General features: G+C 43.5%; 1 protein-coding gene across 1 annotated transcript in view; it reads left to right on the top strand.

Annotated features, from left to right (window-relative positions):
- NINJ1 (ninjurin 1) overlaps positions 1–10,449 on the top strand; it is a 36,921-nt gene extending 26,472 nt beyond the window's left edge. The window contains exon 4 of the mRNA XM_048858456.2: positions 8,270–10,449. The gene's annotated coding sequence lies outside the window, so the exon portion shown is untranslated. The remainder of the gene's footprint in view (positions 1–8,269) is intronic.
- Positions 10,450–12,604: the final 2,155 nt, after the last annotated feature.

Below are 12,604 nucleotides of genomic sequence, written 5' to 3'. Positions count from 1 at the left end.
AGCAGCATTGAGAGGCTGCATTCTGGCTGAAATTCATCACAGCGCAGAAGGCAAGCCCAAGAGCAGGGTACGACTACCATCACACTTACACCCTCAACAGAGGATTTAAATTGTATACCATGTGCCTTGCTTTGGCCCTCTGCACAGGGGGGCATGTCCTCTTAATCCCAAATCCCTTTTCAAGAAGGCCTGTGGACGAAACCATTGCATGGAACTGCCAGTAGTAATCCCATAGTATGCCAGATCCCCACACTAATCCCACATGACACTGCACAGCCTCATACACATCCCACATCAGATGGGCAAGCTCCAGAAACAGCAGCAAAGACAGTTACATTAATTTTATTTAAAAAATGTAACATTAAAAAGGCATCCATATATTTGCTCCAAGTGCCCTGCCAGCTATTCAAAATTACGAAGTCAGAACAACCATCTCAGTCAGCCTCATCCCTTCTACAGAGTAGCATTCTCTAGCATTACATACAAAAAAAAACCCCAAAAACCTATGAACACTATGGTTGCAAAGTCAAGCACTCAGAGGTTAGGGAATTCTGGAATTGCAAAAGCCTGTGCAACCTTAGTTCAGCCCTCGAGCCTTGCCTAACGTCACACAAGAAGCCTGTGCAAGAGCCAGCAATGGAAGCCAAGAGGAGACTACTAGGTCCCAGCCCTCATATCTAAACTTTCTTTCACTTCTTACAACCCTTTTCCTCATTCATACCCCATACTGTTCAATGGTGAGGCAAGGGAACTGCTGAACTAGTATTAGGTAATTCTGTATTTATCCTACCATAATGCATACACACAAGGGGGCCAAATTAAGGTTCCTTAATTAACTTTAATTCTCATATTTCCCTCGCTTTTAAGAGCTCCACTCTGCAACCTCAACTTCCTTTTAAAGGTAGGGTGTTTGTACGTGGATTCCTGGGGTTTTAAAAAGGAAAATTGAGAAAAACCCAAATTCCATCATTTAGAATCATATCTAACATCTGCTAGGGTCACCAGCAGAATTGGAACTGAAGACCTTTAGCTAAAGTGAGAGAGATCTGTGCTGTGGATCTAAAGGAGTAACTTCTTTTTTTGGACTTGCCACTAGAAGGGGACATGTCATGGGGCATGACTACCCTGTAGCACTGGAGGCACTCCCTGCCTCAGTTTCCTCCTCACAGGTGTTTATGTGGCTCAGCCGCGCAGGTGGGTGAACCCGAGTTCAATCCTTTTTCAGGGGTAACAAGTCCAAACAAACATCCCAAACAAATAAGCCCCAAAGACCAGAAGAACCTTTAACTGAAAGCCACCACTGGGCTCTGTTCCCGTCCAGTAGGTTGTTCCCTAACGAGGAGCCCGAGCGCTCCTCCTGGAGCTGGGTAATTCAGTCAGTTATTATCTCTCTCCTTAAGCCAGGAGTTCCCAGGTCTCCTCCTTGAAGCTGAATTGTAATTTAGCCCTCAGTAGGACCTGGGATAGCTTCTGCCTTAGCTGGCCCTTCTCTCTTCCCTCCCCACACCTGCATCCTCAGGGTCAGAGGATTCAGCGGGCCAGCCTTCTCTTGCTAGTGTCTGCCCTGCTGTGAGGGAGGAGGCAGGATTTATGCTGGTCTCCTTCTCCCAGCTCATCCCCAGATAGTTGGGTGAGAGGGGAGCCTTGCCCCACCCTCTCTAGAAGCCTCCTGCTCCTGGCCTTTAAAGACACAATGATGGGATTTCCTCCCAAACACCTCTTAGAAAGGGAGTGGTCCTGGGACCATCAATAACTCCTACAGCCTCGTGTGTATATATTGTGACAATACTCTGTCCTTGCCTCCATGGGTCCCGCATTTCCTGGCAGATTTTGCTAGCCTCAGAGGCTCACTGTGACCCTCCACATAACCCTTCTCTCTCTAGAGACAAGGGTCACAGTCTACTGAGCCATTTTCATCATAAGCCAGTGAGGGAGGTGAGGAGAAGTTATCCTTCCTTGTACAGTCTCTGTTATCTCCCAGTCTCAGTGATTAATCAGGGGGCAAAGGTGGCCGGTGGGGAGCCCAGGCCCACCCTCTACTCCGGGCTCCAGCCCAGGGACCCTAATAGTATCAGCTATGGTAGCTGACCTTTTAGAAACATGACATGTACAATTCCCTGAGCTACTTCCCCCACACAGCAGCCCTCACTTCCTCAAGCTCCACTTCACCCTTACCTCAGGCCTCCTTCCTTGTGCCTGTTATGGTGTATACTACTCAGTCTCTCCAACAGTGCAACTTCCTCCCACAGCTCCTGACATGCGCCCCCACCTGACTGACTGGGAGGTTTTTAACTAGTTTCAGCCAGCCCCTGATTGGCTTCAGGTGTCCCAATCAACCTAGCATTCTCCCTGCCTTCTGGAAAGTTCTTAATTGACCTGGAGGTGTCTTAATTGACCTGGAGCAGCTGCCATTTCACTTATCCTGGTACCAAGGATTTGTTTAGCCTGGAGCTAATATATCTATCTCCCACTACTTTTCTATAGCCATCTGGCCTTGCCCCGTCACAGTATATAATCAGGCCTTTCAAAATCTCAAAGTGCCACATGAGTTGGTGGGGGTAGACTGATCCTTAGGTACCATTACCGTTAAGAGGGCAGACTACTTTGGCACAGGACATAATAGCTCTTTGCTAGACAGCAACAGAACATTAGGAATCAGAAGTCTGAGGCTGTATTCCTGACTCTGGAGGGGGTTGTCATCCAAGGGTTACAAACAGCCACCCACAGAAATCTGGCTCATTTGTTCTGAAAGGCAGCATGGCTAAGCAGATGAATCTGTCGTACTCAGGACCTGTGTTCTAGTCCCAGCTCTCCCAGAAGTGAACTTTGTTACCCCATCTGTAAAATGGGAGAATGTGAAGGGAGGGGCAAAATAATAGTTGCACACCTTTTAAGGTAGAGGGTATGAGGGCTTTTGCTAAGAAGTTAGGGCCATGAAGTGCATAAAATCATTAACACCAGTCAGCAGAGAGTTGAGACCAGAAAGAGTGGATTCCTCCTCCCAGTCCAGCACACCTTTCCCTTTGCAGCATACATGAGATGCTTAGTAGAGTCTTGAAGCATGCTCAGGGTAATTGCTTTTGTTAGGGAGCTATGTGTAGCCAGAGCATACTCTGTGCACAAGGAATGTTCAGAGATTTTACCAACTAGCTTCTAATCAGCTATACAGAGTGTGCAGATAGCAATTTTCAGGGGCTTGTAACTTCATCAAATCTAGGTGAGTTTTCACGGGACAACAAAAGGCACTTCGTGCCCCAGGACTATTCCTTTGCCAAACATCAAATCCCTCCTTCAGGATGGAGGCACTAAGAGACAAAGATAGTTGGAAACACTTAAAATTCAAAACTATTTGTTTCTAAACCTGTTCTCAGGAATGGCTATGCAGTTGATGCCAAAGTTTAAAAAAAAAGCCACAGCATGGGACAAATACCTGGCATAGAACACACTTTAGTTTAAGTGGATACAGAAAACAGAGGCTTATAAGATGAAATATTAGCCAGCCCTAACTACAGGTATTGCTACCAGCTCTACCTGTAATAACAACCTACTGATAGTAATACAACGGTATAGCAGAGTTGACTCACCGCTGGTGTGACCCTCTCACGGCACAAGGAGGGAGGCAGTCTCACAAATAGGCTGGTCCCAAACCAAACCGTTTAGTGCTTCATAGATTATAACCAACACCTTAAAGTCTATGCAGAAGCTAGCTAGTAACCAATTCTGGAGCACAAGTGTCCTCTGTAAAGAGCCACTCACTCGGTAGGCAGTGCATATCTCCTGCACTAGTTCCTGAACGGATTTTAGACTTATCATTGGCACTTGGGAGAATTGGTTTCACGTTCTCTCTCCAACAGTGAGATCCTCCACAGCTACAGGACTCAGCAGTGAACATCTTAATGGGACTTGCAGCTGTTACATGCGATCCACAAGTCATCTGTTTCCGGGCTTCACAAGCCAATCGTGCTTTGGGCAGAATTAACATGCCATGCTGGTTTCTGTGTCCGTTGTACATCATCCCTCTAAAACATGCACAAGTGCTTCCTCCTGCAGATTTCTACCACCTGCCCATTGACTTTGCTTCTCTCCCCCACCACTCCTCCGCCCCATACGTGGCAGAACTATAGGCATTTTGTGGAGACCGTTGTTTTTCAGTTGCTGTGGTTTTGTGAAATATCATGTTATTTAGCTGTCTCCATTGAGCATAGAGGATTCTATGGAGCATTTATGTAGGAGTTTCTTTGTTTCATTGCCCTGGGCAGTGAACATGCTAGAAAAAACACATGGCCCAAAGGTTTAGGGGTTTTTTCCCCCCTTTACATTATGTTTGGGAGTGTCTAGCTCGCAGTAACCATCTTTCTGAAAAGTCAGAGTCTGAATGTTCCTTTTCTCTGTGATCCCAATGGGAACCTTTAAAACCTTGCATTCTGCCCAGTGGATGCCTCTCTTTATAAGCAGAGCTTACATAGGTATATGTTTCATTAGTCATCCACAACATTTGTACGCACACAGGGTTATGTATCTACCACAGAGGCTGTCTGACTGAAATTGTAATAGAGATTTCAATTTCCCAGTTTGCAATGAGGGCAAAACAGCAACTAATTTACCTTGGTGGTAAGAGGTCAGGTAGAGAAGTATGTCCCATCACCTGCACAAGACTCTGTCGCTGTGGTCCGACCTATAAACTGTATGTGCGGGCACACACATACTTCTCAACTTGAATGGCTAACTCAGAGTTGTGCCTGGGTCCTTTACCTTTTTAATCCTTACTTGGTATAGGTTTGGGGTTTCTGAAAAAGGTACTTTGGATCTGTTCAGATTTTAATTTAGCAAAGAGAAGATTAAGGGGTGACTTGAATATAGTCTGTAAGTGTCTACATGGGGAACTGATATTTAATAATAATCTCTTCAATCTAGTTGAGAAAAATCAATATTGTTAACCTATCCAACTATACTCTCAGCCCAGCAGAAGCAGCTGTTCTATCTCGGGGCCTCTCCTTCTGCCCCTCCACCCCCACGAACATGATACAGTTCTGTGGTGACCTAGAATCCTATTTTCGACGTCTCCGTCTCAAGGAATATTTCCAAAATACCTCTGAACAACATACTAATCCACAGAGGTCTCCCTGCCAACACTACAGAAAGAGGGATTCTAGATGGACTCCTCCTGAAGGTCGAAACAGCAGACTGGACTTCTACATAGAGTGCTTCCGCCGACGTGCACGGGCTGAAATTGTGGAAAAGCAGCATCACTTGCCCCATAACCTCAGCCATGCGGAACGCAATGCCATCCACAGCCTCAGAAACAACTCTGACATCATAATCAAAAAGGCTGACAAAGGAGGTGCTGTTGTCATCATGAATAGTTCGGAATATGAACAAGAGGCTGCTCGGCAGCTCTCCAACACGAGTTTCTACAAGCCATTACCCTATGATCCCACTGAGAGTTACCAAAAGCAACTACAGCATTTGCTCAAGAAACTTCCTGAAAAAGCACAAGATCAAATCCGCACAGACACACCCCTGGAACCCCGACCTGGGATATTCTATCTACTACCCAAGATCCATAAACCTGGAAATCCTGGGCGCCCCATCATCTCAGGCATTGGCACCCTGACAGCAGGATTGTCTGGCTATGTAGACTCCCTCCTCAGGCCCTACGCTACCAGCACTCCCAGCTACCTTCGAGACACCACTGACTTCCTGAGGAAACTTCAATCCATCGGTGATCTTCCTGATAACACCATCCTGGCTACTATGGATGTAGAAGCCCTCTACACCAACATTCCACACAAAGATGGACTACAAGCCGTCAAGAACACTATCCCCGATAATGTCACGGCTAACCTGGTGGCTGAACTTTGTGACTTTGTCCTTACCCATAACTATTTCACATTTGGGGACAATGTATACCTTCAGATCAGCGGCACTGCTATGGGTACCTGCATGGCCCCACAGTATGCCAACATTTTTATGGCTGATTTAGAACAACGCTTCCTCAGCTCTCGTCCCCTAAAGCCCCTACTCTACTTGCGCTATATTGATGACATCTTCATCATCTGGACCCATGGAAAAGAAGCCCTTGAGGAATTCCACCACGATTTCAACAATTTCCATCCCACCATCAACCTCAGCCTGGTCCAGTCCACACAAGAGATCCACTTCCTGGACACTACAGTGCTAATTAACAATGGCCACATAAACACCACCCTATACCGGAAACCTACTGACCGCTATTCCTACCTGCATGCCTCCAGCTTTCACCCTGACCACACCACACGATCCATCGTCTACAGCCAAGCTCTGCGATACAACCGCATTTGCTCCAACCCCTCAGACAGAGACAAACACCTACAAGATCTCTGTCAAGCTTTCTTACAACTACAATACCCACCTGCAGAAGTAAAGAAACAGATTGATAGAGCCAGAAGAGTTCCCAGAAGTTACCTACTACAGGACAGGCCTAACAAAGAAAATAACAGAACGCCACTAGCGGTCACCTTCAGCCCCCAACTAAAACCCCTCCAACGCATTATTAAGGATCTACAACCTATCCTAAAGGATGACCCAACACTCTCACAAGTCTTGGGAGACAGGCCAGTCCTTGCCTACAGACAGCCCCGCAACCTGAAGCAAATACTCACCAACAACCACATACCACACAACAGAACCACTAACCCAGGAACTTATCCTTGCAACAAAGCCCGTTGCCAATTGTGCCCACATATCTATTCAGGGGACACCATCACAGGGCCTAATAACATCAGCCACACTATCAGAGGCTCGTTCACCTGCACATCCACCAATGTGATATATGCCATCATGTGCCAGCAATGCCCCTCTGCCATGTACATTGGTCAAACTGGACAGTCTCTACGTAAAAGAATAAATGGACACAAATCAGATGTCAAGAATTATAACATTCATAAACCAGTCGGAGAACACTTCAATCTCTCTGGTCACGCAATCACAGACATGAAGGTCGCGATCTTAAAACAAAAAAACTTCAAATCCAGACTCCAGCGAGAAACTGCTGAATTGGAATTCATTTGCAAATTGGATACTATTAATTTAGGCTTAAATAGAGACTGGGAGTGGCTAAGTCATTATGCAAGGTAGCCTGTTTCTTCTTGTTTTTTCCTACCCCCCCCCCCCTCCAGATGTTCTGGTTTAACTTGGATTTAAACTTGGAGAGTGGTCAGTTTAGATGAGCTATTACCAGCAGGAGAGTGAGTTTGTGTGTGTATGGGGGTGGGGGGGATGTGAGAAAACCTTGATCTATGCAGGAAATAGCCCGACTTGATTATGCAAAGAGTTGTCACTTTGGATGGGCTAGCACCAGCAGGAGAGTGAATTTGTGTGGGGGGTGGAGGGTGAGAAAACCTGGATTTGTGCTGGAAATGGCCCACCTGTTGATCACTTTAGATAAGCTATTACCAGCAGGACAGTGGGGTGGGAGGAGGTATTGTTTCATATTCTCTGTGTGTATATAAAGTCTGCTGCAGTTTCCACGGTAAACATCTGATGAAGTGAGCTGTAGCTCACGAAAGCTCATGCTCAAATAAATTGGTTAGTCTCTAAGGTGCCACAAGTACTCCTTTTCTTTTAACATGATCCAGTGGCTGGAAGTTGAATCTAGACAAATTCAGACTGGAAATAAGGTGCAAGTTTTTTTTAAGGGTGAGAGTAATTGACCATTGGAACAGTTTAGCAAAGGTTGTGCGATCAGTCTATCACTGATCATTTTAAAATCAAGATTGGATGATTTTCTAAGAGGTCTGCTCTAGGAATTATTTTTGGGAAATTCTATGGCCTGTTGTATCAGACTGGATGATCATGGTGGTCCCTTCTGCCATCAGAATCTGTTAATTATTTGCCCACTGGCACATGCAGCCTTTACTAAAAATAAAAAAAAAATCGGCCCATTCACTCATGTACAGTCTTTATAGATCTTTGAAAATAACTCTCTCTTTTCTCACTGGGATGTTGGCAAAAATACAGCCCCTGGTAGCCAAACACAGAGTGGCAGCTAGAAGAGAGGCCCTCATTGGACATCTCCCAGAGTCTGTAACAGGCACTGGTCTGCTCATGAAGGACTATCTTGGCATGTTACCTGTGAAGGACCATGCCGGGTGGAAGTGGGCACTTTCCAGCTTTGCCGTACAATAAGCCAACATGGCAGAAGATTTTTATTCCATTGTCGAGGGAACTTGTGAGTCACTGTAATTCTAACATAATTGACCTTAATTTTTTGCTTTTCATTTTATTTCAGAGATCTGAACCATTGATCCCTCCTCTAAGTACTTCTGCACGTGAGCCAGTTAAACTTGGACACAGAAAGGAGAAGCTGAAGTTCTTCAAGCCAGCATTTTTCTGTTTCCTTCAAATGACTTGTTTTCTGTGCCTGGGATTTTCATCCTATTAAATATGTAATTTGTTCAGTTTCTAGTGGAAAGGTTGAGTGTTTTAACTGCTAGTTCACTGACTCTACCTTCGAAGAGTCTGGCATCTCAATATCTATAGAAACTGGAGGAGTTCTTCAGAGAAATATGCAATGTGAATGCATTCAACAGGGAACATAAAGCGATGGCATGAGCTCCAAAGGCGTCTTGGACTCCTCACTTTTTGTGCCTCCTGTTTTCTTGATGGATGAGAAGTTACACAACAAAAATTGCTGTCATTTCCACTATGGAAACCAAGGGTTTTACATTCTGGCACAGTCATACTGTCCTAACCTCTCTCAGTTGTAGCTAGGTATTTATATTCCATATTGCTGTAGTGGAATGCCTTTATGTTGTCTGAAGATGGCCAGGCCTAATTTTCCCACTCTTCCTAGGGAGCTGTTTGTCTCTTCAGCTAAACCAAAAACTCCACCTCTTCCAAGGTGACAGGAATCCAGTAGGAACAAAAGTTAAACAAGCTTTCCTTTGCCCAATTTTTCTCTCAAGTACTTATTGGCCCAGTTTCTCTGTCGGTTGGATCACAAGGGCCTGCATAAACGTTCCCTCCCCTTGGCACAGGGTCCCACAAGTAGTCCCTTTGCATAGTTTCTCACTCTCAGTCGCTGCTCTCCTCCAATCCATACAGGATGATTATTATCCGCAGCTCTAGCACCCCTTGAAAAGGCTTGTAAAAATGCTGCCATAGTTAGGCACCACTGAGTAACTTAAGGACAGAGGGTGACATTTATCCCTGCACAGAGGGCAGGGCAAGGCCTGTAAGGTATTAAGTCACACCTAATCCATCAAATTACGATACAGAGGGGCAAATTTCCCTCTGAGAAAAAGCTGGATCTCTGCACTTATTTGATTTTGTGAGTTTGTGACTGATTAACATTTTTTTTAAGTAATAAATTTAAAGAGATAGCAAGAAAAAGATCCTCAAGGGCTCATGTTCCCTGCTGGCACAGGAAGCAAAAGTTTTTCGGAGGGCATACTGTTGCTGGCAATGGTGTATATTGCGAGTTTTGCCACTGAAAGTATTTTAAACCTTTTACTTCTAATTGATCTTACTTGCAAGTAGAAGGATTTTAGTGTTCTTGCATTTTAACTTTCTTGTACATATAAATTTATACTAATATATTTCTTGTGTTATCACTTTATTTTATACATTTGTAGCCCAAAGGGTAAGCTTGTAGGAGAGTTAACAGCAGCGCTCATTTACAGTTTTAAATTGATAATCCTCTCTTCTAGTTATGAATAACTGGGTTTAGAGATTCATCTTGTGTACTGTAGGTTACATAAGAATTATCCTTTAACCAGAGACAAAGCAACAAAGTTACTGTTTTTCTATATTGCTAGTAGCAAAATATATACATACAAGCAACATAGAAGAATATTAATCTTTTCCTGATTTGTTTCTGGTCAAAAGTTTTTCTGCAAGATTTCTGGCAAATACTGCCTCTAATGACATGTTGTATATATTTAAATGTAGCTTGGAGCAGCTGTGAGATGAGGCACTTAGCACAAGTTTCCCCAACATTTAATTTGTCTTCTATTAAAATTAATGAAGGAACATCAGAATGTACCTGTATTATAGAATATTCTCAATGTTGTATTGCAATGTGTTGACTGGTAAAACATCATTGCTTGACTGCTTTAAATAAAGATTTTCTTCCATTAAAAAAAAGCAAAAAACAAAAAAATCCAACAACAGTAAAACTGCAGGTGGAACCCTTCTGAACATGTAGTTACCATAAATAAATATCAGCAAGTGGCTTTGATATACACACTTTGAGTGTACCGCATGTGTAAAGGTAGCAAAATATAGTACTATGCAATATAGTAAATCCTCATGGTGTAACCCTAACTAAATAGCCATTGCAGTGGGAAGACAAATTATTCTGACCCTTTAACTCAGGTTGGGATCCTAAGTATTTCTGATTGCAGAATAGCATGAATTTTTCTAAGTACAACTTTCCTCTTTTTATTGATAAATAAATCATTTTTCTTACTTTTGTTTCTGGTTCTCATTTACTCTCCACCTTCAGACATTTTATTACCCCACAGTGCACACCTGATGTAAATGACTCCATTGACCTCACTGGAGTTTCTGCTGCTTTCACCCGGTTGGAATTTGGCTCAGTCTATTTCTAATTCCTTCCTCCCCATCCTTACAGACACAGAAAGCCAAACAGGGCTCATTTCACACTTAAATACCTTTCACTGGCTAACAGTTGTGGTTGAGAAGTACAAGGGACTCAATTGCTTACTACCTGCAGACTCATCTGCTGCATTAAGCAGCCTCTGGGGACCTGGGTTTTTTACTCACCAACACAGAACACTTATCTCTAGAGCAATCCTTGGGGCTTCTATATGACTTGACGAAATCAGTTTCCCTTCCCTTTATTTATTCTAAATTCTCAAAGCGTTTTCTAGATTTCTGTGTTTGCTTCATTTGTCTCCTCCATTCCGTCTGTCTCTCTTTCCTTTTCTCAGTCTCCAATTTTTGTATATTGGCTTTCCATTCCCTTTTAGTTTCTTTTTGCTACTTGAGCTTCATTCTCACTGTCATGCAAGGGAACCAGCTGTTTCCATGGTTTTTCCTTGAAAACATCATAGGAACAGCTGTTCTCATAGTATTTTCCACCAGAAAGATATCCCATCCTCCAGCTGCTTATGTTATATCGGGGGGAGAGAATCTACTGGATCCAAAACACCAAGTGGTGAAATTATGGCTGGATACAGTCTGTTCCCAATGGATTCTGGGGAAAATGTACCCTAGCTAAAAAACGTTCTCTCTTGGCTATTGAGAGCTAGGCATGTGTATCCAGAAATTAAGAGCCAGATTTTCAAGACAGCTGAGGACCTACCACAGCAGACAGATTTTCTAGAGCATTCAGCTCCCATTTACTCAGCATGCTTGAAATCTTGAAAATCTGGACACCAAGTGTCACAATGGGAGCTGCTGCTGCTACTGAACTCTGAAAAGTTGGCCTCAACTATGGGTTATGAGCACATGAAAAGAAGAAAAAAAAAATTCAGACCCTGAGTAAAAAGCCTGATTTTCAAAAGATACCAAACACCCTCACCGTGTTCCTTAGATTTGAATAACTTTTGCCAGATGAAAGGGCCGGATGTTTTATTGCCATGTTTTTACTGCAATTAAATGAGAATTGCAAAATGTCTTCAGTCATGCAATCTATGTTTTTAAGACACTGAGGCCTTTAAAGATCATGTATTTTTTATCAGGCAAAAGCTTCTCCAAGTTGGTTTCACCTGTAAATAATTTAGTCACATTAAAAAATTCTTACTGGGCACCTATTTAAAATCCTAGATGAACTTCTCTTAGTGGTATCAGATAAATGCGTCATTTTCTACAGCTTCTTGGTCTATTAAGCTGTCCCCATGGTCAAAAACTGCTTGTTTCTAGGCAAAAGTTTCAGTTAAAAACAAATCATCAATAATGAAGCAAGATGAGCTTTTACTGGCCGTCTTGGCTCATATCAGTTCATCTTGCTCTGTATTCAGCAAATTGGAAGTAGGGCAAGAGTTACACATGCTGTTTAGGTTATGTTTATCAGTACCTCCAGCTCTAGGGCTGTTTAATGTTGCAGCTCTCTTGGTTTCATTTTAATTCACTTCAGCAAGTTACAATGACCAAATGTACTGGTCTGCAAAGTTATTCTAGGGTGTATGCCCAAAAACTCGTAAACAGATGGAAATTGTTCTCCAGCAGAATGTTGCTATAAAGTGGACTGAAGTGGTAAATGTATCTCTGGTTTATTTCAACCTTTACTCAGAAAGAGAATAATAATAATAAACCCCCCCTAAAACTCTACCCCTGCACGCTGCTAAGAGCTGCACAGCTTAGTGTATGCCAGACCTGTACTCGGTTGTTTTGATAGGTGTGTGTGTAGATTTGCTTTGGAACTCAGTTCTTTCACACATGGCCACTGTTCTGTGCCTAGGAAAAGTTCTCCATTGGACATCCTTTTCTTGGTCTCTTTGCCTTGTGATGGCTGTGTCACAGGGTGACTGGATCCTGTAAATGAGGGAGGCCCAGAGTCACTCTGCCAGAACAGGTGCTCCGAGTTTGGCCAGATAATAGGGTCAAGCAGCACCTGGGGCTAAGGGATCATGGACAAATCAGAAAGGAGACAGGCTTG

Source organism: Caretta caretta, chromosome 7 (assembly GCF_965140235.1).
Source record: "Caretta caretta isolate rCarCar2 chromosome 7, rCarCar1.hap1, whole genome shotgun sequence".
NCBI lineage: Eukaryota > Metazoa > Chordata > Testudines > Cheloniidae > Caretta > Caretta caretta.
The sequence above is the reverse complement of the archived record's forward strand: the minus strand, read 5'-3'. Positions and strand labels throughout refer to the sequence as shown.